Source organism: Pseudorca crassidens, chromosome 1 (genome assembly GCF_039906515.1).
Source record: "Pseudorca crassidens isolate mPseCra1 chromosome 1, mPseCra1.hap1, whole genome shotgun sequence".
Lineage (NCBI taxonomy): Eukaryota > Metazoa > Chordata > Mammalia > Artiodactyla > Delphinidae > Pseudorca > Pseudorca crassidens.
The window spans coordinates 21,484,590-21,505,318 of record NC_090296.1 but is presented as its reverse complement, the minus strand read 5'-3'; positions in this window follow the sequence as shown (position 1 = coordinate 21,505,318).

Genomic DNA, 20,729 nt, shown 5'->3' with positions numbered 1-20,729 from the left:
CCTGTGCCTCTTTGCAAAGAGGCCATTTTCCATATTTTTGGCCATTGCATATTTTTGGACATATATTTGTATTACTGTCTTTTTATTAGTGTAGACCTTTTAGAGGGCAAGAAATGTGCCTTAGTAACTTACTTATTCCTAGCTTGTAAAACTACCATGATGCACATGGAATCTTAATGTAATTTCATTGAGCTCTGATTGAATGAGTGTGTCAGGTGCTAGGAATCCAACAGGGTCATCTAACCTTAGTAGAGGTAGTATACAGTAGTAGAAAGAGTATAGATTTTGGGGGCCAAATAGATTTGATATAACTTTCAGTTTTACTTCTCCACAGAAGAATCCTTTGGTCTTTAACTTGTCAAATGATTTGCATATGATGTATGTGACTGGAAAAAAACGTACTAATGTACTTACCAAAATATATGGTACAAAAAATGATGTGCATGCAAATCACTGGAACTAAATTTGTAAACCAAAAGTCGAGTATAAATGTGCATCCTCATTTGTAAAATGGGGATGATAGTATCTATTTTGCAGGGTGGTGGTCAAAAGGTTAACAATTATATTTATAGCAGAAAGGCCAGAACCTGTTTCTAAGCAGATACTCATACACAGATGATATTGTTTAATTTTAATTATTATGAGATTAGTCCCTGGCTTCAATGTGCTTATAGTTCAGTATAATTATTTTCAATGTTTTTAAACCATGGCCCTCAGCAAGAAATCCTTTATACATTATTTTCCAGTGTGTGACATTGTGCGTGCACATACACATGAAAACACAGGCATACACATTCCTCTTAGTGTGTGAGAAGAATTTGCTAGCGCAGTATTATCTTTACTATATGTGATACACTACTTTCTGTCCTAACCTGCCCTACCCTATCTTATACATTCTTATCCTAATTTGTGATTCACTAGTGGGGCACAACTCATAGAAGTAGTGATTGAATCTATCTTGAAGTGTTAGGGAGCACTTTATAGAAAATATCTTCTGTCATAGTTTGGGACAAAATAAGGTTTCGAGGTAAATGATAATTGGAGGCAGGTAGGGGACTTCTATTTGGGATGTAGAATGTATGGAACTTTGGACAATTCTAAGCTATTTAATGTATCTTGAACATGAAGTACATGTATATGCTATAACAAGTGCTAAGGTAAAAAAATGGGATAATGTAGATAGGAGCAGAATCATGAAGATGATATCAAGTAACCCTGTGTTTATCCTATAGTTACTGAGAGTCATGAAACACTTTTAAGCAGGGGACTGAAATGGTCATATTTGTATTTTAGAAGAGCCCTGTGCTGGTAAGCAGAGAGGATGGCCATGCATAGTTTGAGAACAGAAGCTTTGAGGAGGCACTTAGATGAAGCCATGGAAAGATAATGAGGGCCTAGAGGAAGACCATAATACATATTTAAGAAGTAATTAAGTTTTCAATACATATTTAAGAAGTAATTAAGTTTTCTTAATTTATTTGGGTGATGGGATAGCAGGGATATTTTATTTGATACGGAGCTAGATAGGGATGACATCTTTCACTGGGAATGAGGACATTAGTCTAGGTAGGCCATCAAGATGGGAAACCAGATAGACATATAGGGAGTAGAGAAGAAAAGCAGAAGGTTATGTTGTTATTTTTTAGAATGTGTTATCTTTTTTTAGAAAAACTGAATTTCTAAGTTTAATTGGTTTACAAAGGAAATTCCTTTTTACTGTTTTTCACTGTAATGAATCTACAGGTCTTTTGACAGCAAGCAGGGGAATCATCTAACATGAGGGAAACATTTAAGAGCTGGGCATTGGAGATTCTCCTCTGCACAAATGAGCTAGACAGTGTACTTGTCCTGTTAATCATCTTTGCCTAGTCTTAGTTTTTGTAACGATAGGATTTTTTTTTTTTTTTTTTGCGGTACGCGGGCCTCCCACTGTTGTGGCCTCTCCCGCTGCGGAGCACAGGCTCCGGACGCGCAGGCTCAGCAGCCGTGGCTCACGGGCCCAGCCGCTCCGCGGCATGTGGGATCTTCCCGGACTGGGGCACGAACCCGTGTCCCCTGCATCGGCAGGCGGACTCTCAACCACTGCGCCACCAGGGAAGCCCGTGATAGGAATTTTTTAAAAAAACATAGCAAGAGGAGATTTTGAGGGGAGTCTCTTGGTCTTTATCACATCAAGAGTGGTTTGCACATAAATACATATAACTAGAGAAATGTATTTATCAGAGAAATGGGTTAGAACCAGAAATGAAATGCATTCAAATCAATGGAATTGAATTTTTGTAAACCAAAACAATAGTCTTTCTCCTCTTCCTTTTCTATTGTTTGTTTTATTTCTGCCATCCTCCTATCCTTAAACCATTCTTGAGTCCTCTGTCATTCATTAGGTGTTATACCTATTATCATTACTGTGTCACACAGATTAACCCCAAACATAGTAACTTAAAACAGCTATTTTATTTTGCTCACAATTTTGAGGTATTTTATGGGGTTGCAGTATGTCCTTCATTGGGTGGGAGATTCATGTAGCAGGTCACTTAGACTTCAACTTTAACACTGAACCAAAACCTCTACTTTTAATCATCAATAAAGATAATATTTTGAACTTCACATTCCACTACTTTTGTTTTATTTCTAATTGTGTTTAGAAGCCATGTGGTGAAAATACTATTTATTGTGTCAACAATAAGCCTTCACTTTCATGACCTTTTAGTTAGCCCTTCTTCCGTTTCTTTTTGTTCGAATTTTTATTGATAAATTCTGGAGGGATTTTTAAAATTATTGTATGAGGATATCTTCAAGTTGCTATATACTCTTATTCAGAATGGCTGGGGACACTAAGAAAGGTAATCTCCTTAGCCACTGTGTTGGTATCTTAGGCTTTTGCCATCATAAGCTGGTAATTTAAATACATATGTGTAACAAGCATATCTGTTCATTATTTAACTATTATGTGAATTAAATAATCCTATAATTGATCAGAGGATGAGGAGAGTTATGGGGAAAGGAGGTGGATCTCCTCTGACTTATAGTTCTCCAGATGAAAATAATATGTAAATTGGATACATTTCAATTTTTTTTCCCACTTTCTGTTTCTTCCCCATGTCCTAATGACTTGCATGTCTGTTGCATGATGGGGTGGAAATGGCTTTCTAGGAGGAAGGCGTCTTCAGGACCTGGAGAAAGTTTTGAAGCAGGGTACATCTTTAATGAACTTGGCCTTGAGAAATATAAAAACTAAAGGATATTGGGGTATTCAGTGTCAAAGACTTGGCCAACAGAAAAGAGGAAGTCTTATTACACAAACACACATGCTGTTTTAACTAAGTTATTAGGGTAAGAGGCGAGGTGATTGGAAAGAACCCTCACAGGCTAGAAGCTGAGTTTTTTTCTCATTTGAAAGAGAGGCATCAGAATGAGCTGTATGAAGTGAGAACAATAATAGGTGATGCAAAGATGTTTGAGGTTTTAATAAGTCTTGTTCTAAGCTCTGTATTTTAATCTCCTCCCCGTTTTCTTCAAGTGAGGATCACCAGTACAGATTTGTTTTGGGCTGTTTTCTTCTCTTCTTAACATTGCTCTGAGGCAAGTTTATTGTTGTTGTCATTTAGTCTGCCTCACTAAATGATTAGCAGAGCTGCTCTCAGAAGCAAATCTTTTGAGTTGTTCTTCTGAGGTATAGCAAGGAAAGGAGAGGCTGGGGAAATGGTGATCCCTCTGAAGCAGTATTGCAGAGGAGTGGGCTGACGTGAAGTAATAAACTCTAGGTAAAAAAAGTGAACGGTGACAGATTGAAAGAGGGAAGGAAATAAATGAACCCCTGGAGGACCAGCAGAAGAGAGAAACATGCTTGGCAATAGAAAATTCATGGTCAGTTTTTAACCAAAGAGAAAGCTCTATGGTCCAACCAGAGTGCTTACAACAGAATTGCAAGAGATGCATGCTCCTTTTAGACAAGGATTATGTGTTCTTATTTCCCTTCATTTGTTACTAAATTTTTCATTCAGAAATGTGCTGCTGCATTTGAGAGCAAAGTTTGGCAATATTTTGTGTCTGAGAGGACTTTAGGGTGGGAGGAGACAGTCTAAGAATACCGTATTCTTACTGCACTACCTGGTTATATGAACATGGTCTGATTACGTGTCTATATCCACCACTAAAATGAGATCTTTGAATGTAGGAGCAGTTCATATACTCCTGTATGTTCCCTGTGCCTAGCATGGTATCGGGTACAGCATAATAAATGTTTTTGCAATTAAAAATGTGCCCCACCTCCTGACCAGCATAAGGTGTGCTCATGATATCCTTTATAGTTTTAGTTTTATTTTATGTGGACGATATATATCCTGGGGAGAAAAAAATGATTTTCTGTTGGCCTCTACCTTCTTCAACTTCAAAGAACTCTAGATAGATGTAACTTCCCCTGTAAATTCAGCTCTACTTGGATCCCAAGCCAGTCCTGATCAGGTAAGAAAGACAGCAGCTACATCTGTATCAATTTGAAGAGTCTAGAGTTATATGTGTTGCTCTAGAATTGATATGCTTTGAGTGAGCTGGACCTGTATGTTAATCAAGAGCAGAAGGAAAGAGGGTTCTTTTTCAAAAACATATTTTAAAGTACAGCTATATTTCACATTTCTGGGAATTTTCTTGTATGACATCTTTGGGCTTTTTGGATCATGTAAGCATTTGGATTTCCTGTTGTTAGTGTATTTTTAACCATAATTCTAGAGTATTTTTCTGCCACACTGCCTTAATTCAGAGTTCTTTTTTGGAAACCTGAAGCACATGGTAGATGCTATATATTGGGGAGTGGGAAGGGACTTAAATACACACCCTATATCCTTCAGAACCAAGATAGCTGCCAGACATCTGATTTCTAAGTTGTCCATGAGGGAATGAAAACTGAAGTAGAAATTATTAAAAACATACAGCATTCTTTAATAATAGCATGGAATACTCAATTTCAAATCAGTCATTAGCAGGTAATTATAGTATCATTTACTTGTTACATATTCTGTTAATCTGGTGATGGTAAACTTGAACATGGTTTGGGGCAGGATTTGATTTAAGAGGTGGAGCAGCTGCTAGCTTGTTCCTACAGTGACACTTGCAAATGCTTTCTTTATGGTGACCCCTAGCTTAAATTTATGTGGCTCACTTAAATGTCAAACAAGCTAAGTGGTGCATTTCATTAATGAAAAATTAATGAAAACCTTGGGCTGGCACGTACTACTTGTTTACAATACATATAATTCATTAGGAAGACATCCATCAAGGGTGGGCTTTGGCATGGGTCTGGTGGCATTGTAAGCAGGCTCTATTCTCTTCCTTCCAGTTAATGAAAGTGCAAGGCTGGGAAAAATTCACATAAAACACATTTAATGAGTCTTTAGGGGAAGTTTTACAGAATAGGGTACATGAGTCATAAATATCACATGTAAAATCTATTTGGCCCAAATTATTTAGGATTGGAAATGGCTATAATTTCATTTTATAATAAAAAAATGCCCAAGTATTTAGATCAGGAACTTAAGTCCAGGCAAAAGTCCCACATTATTTATAGATCCTTGTCATTAACTAGGCTCAATATTGAACGCATCACTTTAGGATTTTAGAAAGCTGATTTATGTCCTCTAAATGGAGGTGAAACTAGTGGCTACATCCATAGATACAGGATGTATCTACTTCTTACAGTAATCACTTATTTTCTAAAAGTCTCTAAATAGTGAATATCATTACATATCCATTTTTGTATGTGAAACTTCCCTGACCTTGATAATTTAGTTATAAAAGATGGTAGAAAGTTTTTTTTAAAAAAATTTACTTCAAAGGAGTGCTTTATTTCTGCACAAGTAATGGTTCTTTCAATATTCAAATAGCTGACAATATCATTGGTCTCCTGTTTCTATTTTTATCATTTTCTTGCTCAAATCTTTCCTAATTTTCACTATTATTTTCAAGTGTTTATAGATCTTTGATTTGCAAGGCATGATAATAGATGCCAGAGGAAAGATGAGCTATTGATCATGTAGGCTACATGACAGTTACTTTATCAACATTATTTTTTCAACACATTCAAAAGGTCTTGATACATAGGTGGGATTCCAAAACATATTTAATAAATGGAAAGAGAATGGTCCCTGTCCTGAAGTAGTTTTTCTGGTGGAGAGATGGAATATTCAACTACAAGCATAATTTGTAGAGTTGATTACTGTGATGGTTAATTTTACGTGTCAATTTGACTGACCTAAGGGAGGCTCACATAGCTGATCAAACATTTTTTATGGGTGTGTCTGTGAGGACATTTCTGGAGGAGATTAATATTTGATGCAGTAGACTGAATAAAAAGAACCACCTTCACCAATGTGGGTGGGCATCATCCATCCTTTGGGGGGCCCAAATACAACAAAAAGGAGGAAGAAGCAAATTTCCCCTCTTCTTATGCTGTAAAATGGGAATATTTGGTCATTCTCATAATAATCTGGAGCTAAGTATAAGCTGCCTCTTTAGATATGAATTTATGTATATCTTTTTACCAAATAGATTGTATGCATCCAAGGATGAATCTTATTTTTCTTCGTGTCACTTCACTTCCTCTTGTGCCTTGCAATATGCTTGGCGAAACAAGCGATGATTGTTTACACATTTATCTAACGTATACCACCTAGTCCTTCAAAAAATATTAAATATATATAAATTTTTGATGGAAAAGGTGGTATACGTTAGATAAAAACATTACCTTCTAACCTATTTGGATTTTACAAATGAAGAAAGTATCATCTCCTGCATTGCCTTCTGCCTGTCTTATTTTCCCAGCAGTCTGCCGTGAGGTATGCAGTCTAGCTGAAGGATTCCAAAGTTATCTCCTTGCTGAGTTGAAATCAACTCACACTGCTGCTCAAGCAAAGGTCTTGGCTGTCAAAGCAGTATCAATGCAAGCTAAGGACATCGGAATGGCAGCTGCCAAGCTATACACTGTCATCATCAGGAAGCTGAGAGTCATCCCCAGAGTCACTGAAACAACAGCATCTTAGGATATCACCAGATGGGGCAATCTGTCATACTCAGGCTTTAGAGGACAGGATGGAGGTTCTTTATATGATTTGAGGGTGCCAAGTGCCACAACTCTTCAAAAGAGAGGCCAAGCCCTGCCAATCATGACAATCATTGTAATGCAAAAAGGTCAGATAGTCTTGTCTCTGTATATCAGAAATGCCAACCTTCTGTCAATGATGAGGTCAAAAATCTGTATTAGATTAAAAGTATTTGTGCTAGGAACTTCATATTTCCAAAAGGTCAGAGTCAGTGCCAATCAAAATTCATGTACAGAATGAAAGTTAACTTCTGCCTAAACTTAAATGAAATAGCTTCTTGGCTTTTATTCCCTCACTAAATAATCCAAGGTCTATGACTTTATCATCAGACTGTTGGCAAATACTCCCAGTGCTCTATGTAAACAAGGTACAGATGTGGTAACATTTTATCTAAACCAAACTTGAGGGAAGGTACTCAGATTCACATGAAGGCGCTTCTTAGAACACAGATTGCAGGGCCCCCTTCCCAGACTTCTGATTCACTGAGTCAGGTATGAGTTTTAATAATTTGCATTTCAAATAAATTCCCAGGTGATACAAATGTCGCTGGTCTGGGGACCATACAATGGGAACCACTGCTCTAGATGGTCATACAGAAAGTAAAAAAAAAAAAATGTTAAAGGGTTAATCTCCTCACATATAAATAATAGGAATATATCACAATTGTTGGCTTTTATTTTATTTCAACTTTTATTTTCTTAAAGTGTTTGGCTGTTCTTTGAGTAAACAACATGACTATATTTCTTTATAGTCAGATGGTTTCTAGTATTAAGCTAAAGGAATTTCTAGATGGCTAATCTCTCTCTCTCTCTCTCTCTCTCTCTCACACACACACACACACACAAACACACACACACACACACACCCGTATATAAGTTCAAGGAAGGAAATGCTATTTGTGTTGACACTAGTGATGTTAATGATGAAATGACAATAGTGATAAAAATTCAAATGACTCTCCATGCTTCCTGCTTACAGGTTTGCATGAAAAAAAGCCTGTGTACTTCGTAGATACTATAGGTCAGGGACTTTCAAAATGCAGCCTTATTTTCTTCACACCTGAACAGACCTCTGTGCTGAAGTTCTTGCCTCCTTGATGTCTCCCCTGGCATGAATAAACAGGTATCTCAACGTAACAGTTACAGAAATGGTACACTATCTTTTTCTCCAAATTAGTCCTGTTCCAGTGTCCCCACAATCTTATTTTATAGTGTCTCTAACCACTTTGTTTTAATTCCTGGAAAATAGGTGTATTCTAGACATTTCTATCTCATACAGCTAATCCATCTATTGGTTCTATTGGTTGATTCAATTTCTATAGTATATCCACAACCTGTTCACTTCTCTCTCCTCCAGTATCAATACTGAATAACTATCATCTTTCCCCCTGACTATTACATAAACTAAGTATTCCAATAATTTTAATTTGTCTGTTAATCTGTTTTCTTAATTTTTCTAATCCTGTTTTTATTAACCAGATAACATATGAATGTATTTTATCATAAATGCTTTAAGCAAGTGAATATTATGAAACATGAAAGTCCTTCCTTTATTCTCCATCTCTGACTGCCCATTTCTCTCCAAAGTTACTTCAGTTAAAAATATGATATATGTCTTTTATGCAGAGATATATGTATTAGATTATATGAGAGCTTACATGTTAATATTTATGTTCATCAATCCATTGTTTTGATCTGGTTTTATCTGCCTTATTCTTAAACTTTATTTATCAAATTATAATTGACTTGCAATATTAGTTTCAGATGTACAACATAGTGATTCTATATTTTTATACATTATAAAATGATCACCACAATAAGTTGTTACCATCTTTTACCATACACATTTATTTACAGTATTATTACTATATTTCCTATGCTTTACATTACATTCCTCTGACTTATTTTGTAACTGAAAGTTTATACCTCTTAGTCCCCTTCACCTATTTTACTCATCCCCCAGCCCCTCCCCTCTGGCAACTGCTAGTTTGTTCTCTGTACTTATGAATATGTTTGTTTTGTTGTTTGTTCATTGGCTTTGTTTTTTAGATTCCACGTATAAGTGAAATAGTATGGTATTTGGCTTTCTCTGTCTGAGTTATTTCACTTGGCATAATACTTTATAGGTCCATCTGTGTTTTCACAACTTTATTCATCTGTAGATGGACATAGGTTCCATATCTTGGCTATTGTAAATACAGCTGCAGTGAATACTGGGGTGTATATATCTTTTCAAATTAGTGTTTTTGTTATCTTTAGATAAATACTCAGAAGTAGAATTTTTGGATTATATGGTAGTTTTACTTCTAATTTTTTTCTGGGGGGGGGGACCTCCATACTGTTTGTACTACTTTACAATCCCACTGGTGCAGGAGGCTTCCCTTTTCTCCATATTCTTGTCAACACTTGTTATTTCTTGTCTTTTTGATGATAGCCATTCTGACAGGTGTGAAGTGGTATCTCGTTGTTTCAATTTGCATCTCCTTGCTGATATACTGAGCATCTTTTCATGTGCCTCTTGGCCGTCTGTATGTCATATTTGGAAAAATATCTAGTCAAGTAATTTGCCCATTTTTAAATTGAATTATTTTTTTGCTGTTGAGTTTTATTAGTTCTCTACATATTTTGAATATTAACCCCTTACTGGACATATCATTTACAAATATTTTCTCCTGTTCCAGTAGGTTGCCTTTCTGTTTGGTGATGGTTTCTTTCAATGTGCAAAAGCTTTTTAGTTTGATTTAGTCCCATTGTTGCCCTTACCTGAGGAGACATATCAAAAAAATATATATTGCTAAGACTAATGTCAAAGAGTGTACTGCCTGTGTATTCTTCTGGGAGCTTTATGGTTTCAGGTCTTACATTTAAGAGGTCTTTAATTCATTTTGAGTTTATTTTTGTATATAGTGTAAGAAAGTAGTCTATTATCATTTTTTGCATGGAGCTATCCAGTTTTCCCAAAACCATTTATTGAAGAGACTGTCTTTTCCCCATTGTATATTCTTGCCTCCTTTGTCATAGATTAATTGAACATGCAATAGAAACGTGTTCATTTCTGGGCTCTCTTATGTTCCATTGATCTATGTGTCTGTTTTTGTGCCAGTACCATAACGTTTTGATTATTATAGCTTTGTAGTATAGTTTAAAATCAGAGCTCTGTTCTTCTTTTTTCAAAATTGTTTTGACTATTTGGAGTATTTTGTGGTTCCATACAATTTTAAGACTATTCTAGTCCTGTGTTTTCATTTTCATTTGTCTCCAGGTATTTTTGATTTCCTCTTTGGTTTCTTCAGTGACCTATTGGTTGTTTAGTAGCATGTTGTTTAGCCTTGATGTATTTGTGGTTTTTCCAGTTTTCTCCTTTTAATTTATTTTTAGTTTCATACCATTGTGTTTGGAAACAATACTTGATATTATTTCAGTCTTCTTAAATTTGTTTTGTGACCTAACCTGATCTATCCTGGGGAATGTTCCATGTGCGCTTAAAAAGAAAGTGATTTTTGCAGTTTGGGGATGGAATGTTCTGTATATATTTATTAAGGCCATCTGGCTTAGTGACTTTTTTAAGGCCGATATGTCTTTATTGATTTTCTGTTTGCATGATCTATCCACTGATGTAAGTGGGATATTAAATTTTTCTACTATTATACTGTCAGTTTCTCCCTTTATGTTAATATTTACTTTATATATTTAGATGCTCCTATGTTTGTTGCATAAAAATTTCCAAATGTTATATCCTCTTCTTGGGTTGACCCCTTTATCATTATGTAATGCCATTTTTGTCTTTTGTTACAGTCATTGTTTTAAAATCTACTCTGAGTATCGCTACCTCAACTTTCTTTTCTTTCTCATTTGCTATGGAATATCTTTCTCAGTCCCTTCAGTTACAGTCTCTGTGTGTCTTCAGATCTGAAGTGAGTCTCTTGTAGGCAGCATATACATCAGTCTGACATTTTCATCCATTCAGTCACCCTGCGTCTTTTTATTGGAGCATTTAGTTAATTTACACTTAAAGTGATTATTGATAGGTATGTACTTATTGCTCTTTTGTTCATTATTTTCTGGTTGTTTTTACCATTCTTCTCTGTTCCTTTCTTCTTCTCTTGTGGTTTGATGCTTTTCTTTACTATTGTGTTTGGAGTCCTTTCTCTTTGTTTTTTGTATATATATTGTAGGCTTTTGGTTTGTGGTTACCATGAGGCTCATATACATTGACCTGCATATAGCACTTTATTTTAAGCTGAAGGTCATTAAGTTCAAACACATTCTAAACGCACTACATTTTTACTACCACCAGCCCCCAAAACATTTTGTGTTTTGATGTCATATCTTACATCTTTATTTTGTGATATCTCTTAACTTCTTATTGTGGTTATAGTTGATTTTACTACTTTTATCTTTTAACCTTCATACTATTGAATAGCTTTTTAAGTGGCTAATCCATTGCCTTTACTATGTATTTGCCTTTACCAATGAAATTTTTTCTTTGATATATTTTCTCACTCTTAGTTATGGCCTTTTCTTTCCCACTTAATGAGGTCCCTATAACATTTCTTGTAAAGCCAGTTTAGTGGTGATGAACTGCTTTAGTTTTTGCTTCTCTGGGAAACTCTCTCCAATTCTGAATGATAATCTTACCAGGTAGAGTATTCTTGGTTGTAAGCTTTTTTCTTTGAGCATTTAAAATATATAATGCCACTTTCTTCTGGCCTGCAAAGTTTTTCTGAAAAATCAGCTGACAGCCTTATGGGGGTTCTCTTGTATATGACTATGTATCTGTTTCCTTCCCCAGGTTAGGGAAGATTTCAGCCATTATTTCTTCAAATATATTTCCTGTCCCTTTCTCTCTTCTCCTTCTGGGACCCCTATTATGCAAATATTAGTCAACTTGATGTTTTCTCAGAGATCCCTTGAACTATCCTTATATTTTTTAACATTCCTTTTTCTTTCTACTGTTATGATTGGGTGAGTACTACTATTCTGTCTTCCAGTTCACTGATCTGTTCTTCTGTGTCATCTAATCTGCTGTTGATTCCCTCTAGTGTACTTTTCATTTCAGTTATTGTATTCTGCAGCTCAGATTGGTTCTTTGTTGTATTTTCTAGCTCTTTATTAAAATTCTCACTGTGTTCTTCCATTCTTCTCCCAGGTTCAGTAAGTATATTTATGATCACTACTTTGAATTCTTTAACAAGTAAATAATTTATGGTATTTTTCCAGGGTTTTATTTTGTTCTTTCATTTGGAATATACTCCCCTGTCTTCTTATCTTGTTTGACTTTCTGTGTTTGTTTCTATGAATCAGGCAAAACAGCTCTCTCCCCCTGTCTTGAAGGTATAGCTTTGGTAGGAACATCTTTTATGTAAACTGTTTGTGGCAGGTGACTTTGGCAGGTCAGGTGGAGTTGCAATGAGTTCAGGCTAGGGGGTCCTGGGGTGTTCCACTCTGGGGTTCCCCTGGTGGGACAGCTAGAGTAGGCATGGCCTGAGGGGTAGTCTCAGGGCACTCTGTCCTAGGGCTGTCATAATGGCATAATTGGAACTAGAGCAGGCACAGGTCAGGAGACCCCAGGGCACACTGCAGTGGGGCCACCTTGGGGGATAGTTGGAGCTGGTATGGGCCAAGAAGCTGAACATGCTGGGGTGGCCTTGGTAGGCCAGATAGAATGCCTAGATTATGTTCCTGCTTACATTAAGGTGCAACAAAAAAGCAAAGAAAATGGTGCTTTCTGGCATCTCTGACCCTGGAGAGAGTTCTAGCAGTCCATTTGGCAGATGCTCTAAGGTTAATAAATGATTTTTCTTCACCTGTCATCTAGATGCCTTTTAAACTGCTGTTTTTTTCTATTGCTGTGCCCCAGGGCAGGTGAGTCTATACACATGTTCCTTAGGAATCTCTCTCCTACTGCAGGTCACCACATCAGGGGTGGGGTTCCTGTTGATACTGTGTTTCTGTCTCTCCTACCCATCTCTTGTGGTCCCTCTATAGTTTGTTGTGCAGAGGGTTTTCAATCAGGTTTCAGTTCTTCAGGAAGAATTGCTTTATATGTAGGTGTTGATTTGGTGTGTCTATGGGAGGAGGTGAGTTCAGGATCTTCCTATGTCTCCATCTTGGCTTAAAAATTGATACAGTATTCTTTAATACAGATGTTCCCTGCTTTATTTGACTACTATTCTATTAATAAATGTTCAGATTTTATTTTCCATTTCCACTATTTTACAAACATAATGAACATATTTTTAGATAAGTCTCTAGGAACATGGGTAAGCATTCTTTTTAAAAATTTAGAATAAACTTAAAAAATCAGATAAAAAAAAATGGTTTTCTGCTGCAGTTGAGAATACAATCCAAGGCCTTTAACATGTATGACAAAGCCCAAACATCTAGTGTGTACCTCCTTTCCAATCCTGAGGCAATCGTCCTCTGGCTTGTTTGGTTCCAACTATACTGGCTGTTCATTAATTCTGAAAATATTCCACAGTTTTTGTATTTTTCCCATGTGGTTCCCACCCCCTGGAAAGCTCTTACCCAACTCTTATTCCTGTTAACTCTGATTTTACCACTGTCTCATTTAGATACTCAGTCCTTAGAAATGTGGTCTGTATTCCAGTGACCCCACTTCCCCTAATGAAACCAGGCCTGCTTATTATTATAAATAAATCTTTTATAATATTTTTCATTTAAGCCCTTATAACAAGTTGTGATATTACTTAAGATCAGCTCTCTACCCCAGCCACCTCACCCTATAATCTGTAAATTCTATGAGGATGAGAACTATTTTATACATAGAGTAGTGACTCAATAAGGTTATTTTTTTTGAAAGTGCAAAGTTGAACCTGTAGAGTCTTGGGGGTACTTTAGTACTCTGCAATCCCCAAACAGACAACTTGCTTTTTTAAAAAATAATTAATTAATTAATTAATTTTTTGACTGTTTGGTCTTCATTGCTGTGTGTGGGCTTTCTCTGGTTGCGGTGAGCGAGGGCTACTCTTCTTTGTGGTGCACTGGCTTCTCATTGAGGTGGCTTCTCTTGTTGTGTAGCATGGGCTCTAGGCACATGGGCTCAGTAGTTGTGGTTCGCCGGCTCTAGAGCACAGGCTCAGTAGTTGTGGTGCACGGGCTTAGTTGCTCCGCGGCATGTGGGAACTTCCTGGACCAGGGGTTGAACCCATGTCCCCTGCATTGGCAGGCGGATTCCTAACTACTGTGCCACCAGGGAAGCCCGACAATTTGCTTTTTCTGATGGCTCCTGCATTATAGGGTGTATGTGGGTTAGGGTGCTCTGTTTTGTCTGTTTTGTTTTGGAAAAGAGCTCAGATGAACAAAATTGAGTTGATGACATTTCAAAATTCATGGTACACTGTCATCAGCAGTCTGTGTACAGCCCTTTATTTTAGCATTTTTACTCTTTTATTCCTTATCCCCAAGCTCAAACCCCAGTAGTTACCCACACCTGTGTTTTGAGAATGCTTTCTTTCCACCTTCCATGGTTATTTATATCTTACATTTTCACGAAGCTTAATCTGTTAATTGTTCCCTTAATCACTTGTGTTTTCATGCACCTGTTTTAAAGATTTTTCCAATCTTAAGATCACAAATATATTCACCTACATTTTCTTGTAGGAGTTTTTATATTTTTTTCTTTCACATTTATGTCTTAGGTCTATTTGGTTTTAATTTTTTAATATAATTGTGGTAGGAATCTAATTTTTATGCTATATATTGACCAATATTATTTACTGAATAATTCATTTTTTCAAATTGTTATATACATTTATATGTTCCCATATAAATGCTCCCATTTCTATATTCTCAGCTATGTATCCTTGTTATATTAACATTGTTCCAGAACTGGTCTGTTTTAAATTCTAAGTATTTGTTATATGACTTAATATGTGATAGGGAAAGTTTTTCTTTTTTGCTCTTCTTTGAAAAATTATTTTATCTATGTATTAAACTTTGTTCTTCCATGAACATTAGAGTCATTTCTTCTTAGAGTCATCTTCTTAGAGTCATTTCTTCTCCCCTAGCCTAAAATTGTAATTTAATTAGAATTGGATTTAATTTTATTAAGAAATATGGAGAAAATTTATATCTTTGCAATGGTAACCCATTCCCAATGGAGAGGGGATAGCTGACCATTTATTTAGTTCTTCTTTTAACCTCTTCATCATTTTGAAATTTTCCTCCATACAGTTCAAAGCCATCTTCATTTGGTTAATTACTAGAAACTCTAGATGGATAGGAGGATAGAGATAATGATATTGTAAATGGTATTTATTGTTTTATTTTATTGTATTTTCAATTGGTAATTACTGGGGTGTAAAAAACTTAATTAGTTTGTATATTGACATATTATCCTGTAGTCAAGTTAAATTCTTCTACTAGTTTTAGTGTTTTGTCTCTTGATATTCTTGTATTTGCCGTGACAAATGAAAGCAAATATCTGTACATGTCTTTGGTTTTTCTTCTTGTTTTGCTTGACTCTAATATTATATGATAAGCAGTGTAAAGAAGAGAAGGTGCCCATATCTTTTTGCCACTTTATAGGAGATGTTTCTAAAGTTTCTCTCTTTCCATATGATGCATGCTACGGGTTAAGGTAGATAGACTTTATAAGGGTAAGAGAGTTTCTTGTTTATTCCTGGATGTTGATGTTTATCAGGTAAGTTTCTTTAGCTATTAAGATAATTTAACAATGTGCTGTATACCCTGAAAGATGTGGTAAAATGGGTAAATAATAGTGCCTAGTAAGAGCTAGTTTTTATCCAGAGTGTTTATAACACAGTCATATATAAAATAACATACTCCATTAATCAGTAGTGACCCTTTACACACAGTATAATCTATACTTCTATCTTTGTAGTTTAGTCTGCACATGTTCTGGTATGCAGCTTAAGTTAGTTTTAAAAGTTTCATCTTTTGAATAAGGTAATTTTAGAGATTTTTATAGAATCAGTGGAAGACATGATTCCAATCTTCTATACATGTCTTGGTTCTTTATTTCTCCTCTTGCATCCTACTTTCCATTTCATGCTTTCCTGTATTCAAAATGACTTTTCTATTGGTCCTCATCTTTTGAAATCTTACCCATCATTTAAGTAAGTTTCAGTGTAAATGCTCTATTCTTCTAGAAGACTTCTCTAATATACACAGAACAATAAAAATCTCTCCATTCACTATGATCTTAGATTAGTTCTTGCTCCTATAACATTTTCTACTTTGCACTAGTTTAATAAGCATGTATTGGGTAATCATGTGTGTTAGGTATTGGGGTTACAAAGATGAAAAGAAAATTCGTGGCTTCCCACAAGTGGGTCAACGTATAGGAAGAGAATGAGACATACTTAAAAACAAAACGTAATGTGATAAGCTCAATTCCAAGAACTGATGAAGCAGAAAGAAGGACTGAGCAGTACTATATGGAGTTAAGGACAACCTTCACAGAGAAAATGATGCTTAAAGAGCAGAAATGGGAAGTCATTTCAGACAGAAGCCACTGCATCCAACAAGGCATTGAGGCATGAAATGGTGTGTTTTTGGAAAACTATGAATAAGCTGATAATTTGGTTGCAAATAGAGCACATGTGAGAGTAGGGAATGGGCAGAGAGAGTGGTGGATGTGAGACTGGACAGTTGTGCAACTTCCAGCTGTTTTTTTTTTTTTTTTTTGCGGTACGTGGGCCTCTCACTGTTGGCGGCCTCTCCCGTTGCGGAGCACAGGCTCCGGACGTGCAGGCTCAGCGGCCATGGCTCACGGGCCCAGCCGCTCCGCGGCATGTGGGATCTTCCGGGACCGGGGCATGAACCCGCGTCCCCTGCATCGGCAGGCGGACTCTCAACCACTGCGCCACTAGGGAAGCCATCAACTCCCAATTTTTAATGAACAAGATTAGACTGGCAGCACTTTGAGTGAATGAAAGAGCAAGGGAGGAAGAGATACAAGAGGTCACTGCCAAAGATCAACCCGATGTGTAATGAGAGTCTTGAGTGAGGCTGTGGCATCTGAGAGGGGAAAAGACATACTTAGATGATGTTTTGGAGATCAGCCCAGGAAGACCTTCTTTCTGACTTATTAAAAGAGACGTATAAGAAACTGGGAGTTTTCTTTCTTACGTGCTATTTAAGGTGAGACTTGCAGGAGGAAAGATCAGTTTTATTGAAGTTATTCAAGTTTGGAGATGTGGAAATTAGTGATGGAAAAGATTAAATGTATGAAACTGAAGCTCAGGTACCAGAATGAGAATTGCAGGTCTTAAAGAAATCATTTACATATGAATGTATGTATATAAATAAATAAAATTGCTGTACAAATGGTAGTTGGATGGTCGCACTTAAGACTTCCCAGAGTAAGCATGTACAGTGAGAAGATCTCTAAGGCCAAATCCTGAATGACACTAAATTTACTTTGAGAACTGAAGAGGTGAATTCACAAATGTGGCCGATAAGGATAGTCAAAGATATAGATGGATAATAGAGGGGTTAGTGTTGACATAAAAAAAAATTTCCAGAAGATTTTTGCACTCTCTACCTTCTGTCATAATTCTTCACCTGGATGAAGCTTCTATTTCTGCGGTCAGTTCCTTGACACCAGTCTCCCAACGATTGTCTTCTAACCTACCTTCAACACTTACCACCACAGTCAAAACATGCAGTGCTTTTCAAATGTGACTTACCATCAGAGGGTCATTAAATGAATTTCATGGGTTATAACCAATATTTAATGTATGAACATGGAAAGAAAAGAGTACAGCAGGATAAGATAAAAAGGAATCAGTGTAGCAGATGATATGGTTAAGTCATGAAACTCCTGTTAGTGAAGCTCTCTTGTCCATCCATATGCCAAGCAGGAATGACCTCATCCCTTTCTGAATTCTTGAAGCACCTTCTCTGCATCTCCCAAAGGGCGTTTATAAATTCTATCATCCTCCCACTAGAATAGAAAGTCCTTGGGATCAGGGATCTTTCTGTGTCTGATTCTCTGTTGTATCCTCAGCAACTAGAATAGCACTTAATACTAATTAGGCACAATACCTATATATGTTGAATAAATAAGTAATAAAGTGAACAAATTCTTCCCTGTGTCATGTGTTAGTGTTAATAGAATCCACCAATTACTATAGATACATGTGAAAAATGTGATTGAAATGAATTCAGTCATTTATGTACTCAGTTCTCCTATCAACAAAAGCCACTATTTTGATGAAGTAAGAGAGTCAAGTTTTATTTTCTTTGCAGTCACTGAAGTCTTTATTCATAACCATTGTATAATTTTTCACAGGTTAGCTGGGATCATACTTGTTGAAACCTGAATTAATAAAGAATAAATAATGTATTTTGCTTAATTAGAATATGTTTTCTAAGATGAAACTACACTCATTTGTGTTCAAGTAATTTTACTGTTTGCTGTATTTCTTTTCTTTTTGTAGAAAACCTTTTTTTCCTGACTATAGTCTGAATCTGCTTCCTATTTTTAAAATTTGAGAGCAGATGGCCTTGCTACATGAGCAATACCCTATAAAAAATGGTGTATACATGACCATATGAACAGGTTTTTGATGATATAATCAAATGAAATTTATATAAGTTGAACTGACACATGTATAATTATATGTCCAATTATTTTCTGCATGGAAATTATACAGAAATGAGAGCAGTGCACATAAAACATAACATTGCATTTATATAACCAAAACAAGTTTTTAAATGGCTTATTTTTCTTTCGTTGTTCACCAGTATCTATCTAAAGTCCCGGTCAGTGTGAAGAACATCTCCTTACCCTATGGGATACATGCACATGACATGTCCACATACACACACACACACACAAATTCTGTCTCTGAGGGATACTTGACAATAGGTCTGGGTGGAAACCCACTAAGAAGAGAATAAAACTAAATTTTGGTTTCTGATTCAATTGCATGTAGGCGTTCTGTAGCCAAAAGAAGTATGAAATAAAACCGTAAGTCTGCTCCACCCAAATAGTATCTTATGAGAACTCCTGAGAGGAAACAACTTGGTTGTGAATATAACCTCTTTGAAAATCCTATGCTTGCTATTTACCCTTCTTAGAAGAAGTAGTAAATGCAAAATGTTAGTGAATATTTACAGTAAATCCATTCAAACTCTTTTTAAAGAATTAAGAACTTTTGGGCTTCCCTGGTGGAGCAGTGGTTGAGAGTCCGCCTGCCGATGCAGGGGACACAGGTTCGTGCCCCTGTCCAGGAAGATCCCACATGCCGTGGAGCGGCTGGGCCCGTGGGCCATGGCCGCTGAGCCTGCGCGTCCGGAGCCTGTGCTCCGCAACGGAAGAGGCCGCAACAGTGAGAGGCCCACGTACCGCAAAAAAAAAAAAAGAAAAACTTTTGTTCAGTGTTAACTAAACATAACGGAATTCCCTGAGATGTGAAACTGCGAAAAATATTTTTATATAATTTCCTAGAAATGTCACATTTCATTCTGAAGCAGGTTATAAACACAAATTATAAAGCTTATATTTTACAGGAAACTGAATTATTAAGTAATTTTAAAGTAATCTATAGAATGTTTTTTAAGTAGGAAAGGGAGGTTGTCCCTGTAGCTTGTAAATGAAATTATCCTATAATTATTAAGACCCCACTATGTAAATTATGTAAATTAATGGATGTCTTTGTATTAACCTACTGGCATGGTGTATGAGAGCACATGGTATTTACCCTTGATGAGGGTACTCTTGTTGAACAGAAAGCACCAAATTCTTTGAATATGTTAGAGACACCCTTTATTCCAAGTAATTCACAGAGAAAAGGCTGGGTCCAAACATAAAGCAGAACGTATTATTTCACAGAAGCAGAAACTAAAATGAAAGACTACATCTAAGCTTTTATTTAGTCTATTAAGTTTAACCCCAGGATTCTCTCTCTTATCTCTTTTTCCAATTAACATGTAGAAAGTTAAGATATGGGCATCAACACAGAGTCTATGTTTAATTAATTTTCTCCTCTGATTTCTATTTTTTTTTCTTTTTTCTCTTTGTTTTCCCCTGTGTCAAGAATATAATGTGTCAGAGATTTTTGCTATAAGAAATGGATGATAATTATTCATGTTCTTAACTAGAGCCCCACATCCTGATTTTACAATGAACGTTTTTCTCCTGGAGGATTGTAGGAAGTTGGATTTTCTGTCTCATTTTTAGACTTTGTTATAATGAAAGAGTTTAGAGACGTGCCATCTAGTAAGGTCAATGTCTGGCTAGACAAGAAGTCATATGTTAGACATGTCTCTTATCATTATGATATTCCAGGGACTGGTTTTAAGCTTCTCTGTCTCCAAAACCTGGTTGTTTTAGGGCATCTAGAGTTTGTTAATACCTGTGGAATTGATGACTAAATTCACAAAAGACTGATGTGAATAAACTAAATTACCACCTTGGTAATTAGAACTGTAGAAGGGAGCCAAATATTCTCTTCCTAAAAGGAAATGGTCACTGGTTGCCAAAATTTCTTCCGGTGTATACCTGATTCATTGCAGAAATGGGAGATAGTTGGATAATGAGAAGCAGCTCAGCTGGACAGCTTGATGTATCCATCTCCTGGGTAAGGGTATACTTGCCAAATTGATACAGATTTTGCTATCAGATCAGAATACCCTCTTTTAA